We start from the raw sequence: 1,574 nt of genomic DNA, 5'->3' as shown, positions 1-1,574 counted from the left end.
AAGAAACATCACAGAGTTGTTTGAACTGTCAAGACCACTGGAGGCAATTCTGCTTTCATGCTGAACAATCACATTCAGGAGCATTGTGGGACTCACCCAGCCCTCAGCACTGCTTTGCCTGCACTCACTTTGGAGGGGGCACCATTCTTGTCCCTAAAGCAATCATGTTTCTTCTCTGTTAAGCATACTCATGAGAAAAAGTAAGGACCTAGCACACATTTGCATCTTGGTGTTTGGGCAGCTCTAACTCCGTACAGGCTGATGCTTGTCACCTTTGTTAACCTGTTGACTGCACAAATGTGCATTTTTTATCAGTCAGTTCATACCCATCAGACCACTAACTATGCCCCTACCTTGCTGATAAGTCTCCATCCACACTGTTGCTTAGAACAGCCACAGAGAAATGTAATATGATAAAAATCCTAGGGGTTGTACAAACAGCTTAGTTTTTCTTTTACTAGGACCCATGTTACATGGTAATGGAGAATACTTCATTTGTTTCTCCATGTAAAGAACAGACTAGATTTTTAAGATTTAAAAAACAAAGGTTACAACCACTAACTGGGTCACCAAGCCATATAATCCACACAAACACTTCTTCCCACTTTGCTGTGCTCCATACTAGTTACTGCAGCTGAGGGTGCAATGAGGGAGGCAGCATTGCACCAATGCACATGCTGTGGCAGCAGCTTCTGAGGGAAGATGACCAGAGGGCCAAAGTGGCTTTGGACTTCAGGGCTCCCTCACAGTTTATGTATTTCTTTTTTTTGTTAAATCCTAAGGGAGGCAAAATCACCTCATTGTTTAATAGCCTATCACTTTTTCTACCTATACTCATGCTACGTAAAGAGTGGTCATATATTGCCAGCCAAGCTATATAACTTACTATTCCAACAGTACAGGAGTTCAGAGGAGGCTTGCAGGGTAAGTATAGTCAACAGCCAGAGGACTAAATGCTGGCAACTACTTCTGCTGTTCCTAGAAAGTACATATTACCCTGGAAGACAACCACTGACACTTCTCAAGGATTACTGTCATAAAAGTAAGCAAGATAAGACTTCAGAACACAGGAAGACCTAGTATTCCCATGCCTTTTATAGCAAGAGCAACAACCAGAAACGGAAACACTGCCAATTTGCTTTTCCTCAAGGTGTTTCTTTTCATCTATTACACTTGATAAATCTAAGCTCACCAGCAGGGAGCAAACAATAAATGCTTTTAATAGAAACAGTTTGTGTTCAATGGTGTAGATAATTTTTTCTTGATGCTCTTAAATTCACCTTATTACTTTGCCTCCATGGATTTTGCACAAATCTTTTTTAGCGTAAAAGGAAAATCATGCTTGATATATAGCAAAATATACCAAAGCACACCTTTTGTGTTTTCATAGGCAGGGGTATGTTTTGGCCATTTCTTGTGAGGAGTCTCACAGATCAGACGTAAGCAGAAAATTTTGACATCCCATGCATGGTGTAAGATATCTCAAGCTTGGTCTAGTTTCAGAGCACCAAGCTGGTAATTTTTTGCTTTAGGGACTGCAGTTTGGAGGCAAATGGTATGGAATAAGCAGACAG

Source organism: Acanthisitta chloris, unplaced genomic scaffold (genome assembly GCF_000695815.1).
Source record: "Acanthisitta chloris isolate BGI_N310 unplaced genomic scaffold, ASM69581v1 scaffold1905, whole genome shotgun sequence".
NCBI classification, from domain to species: domain Eukaryota; kingdom Metazoa; phylum Chordata; class Aves; order Passeriformes; family Acanthisittidae; genus Acanthisitta; species Acanthisitta chloris.
This window is presented reverse-complemented; position numbering follows the sequence as displayed.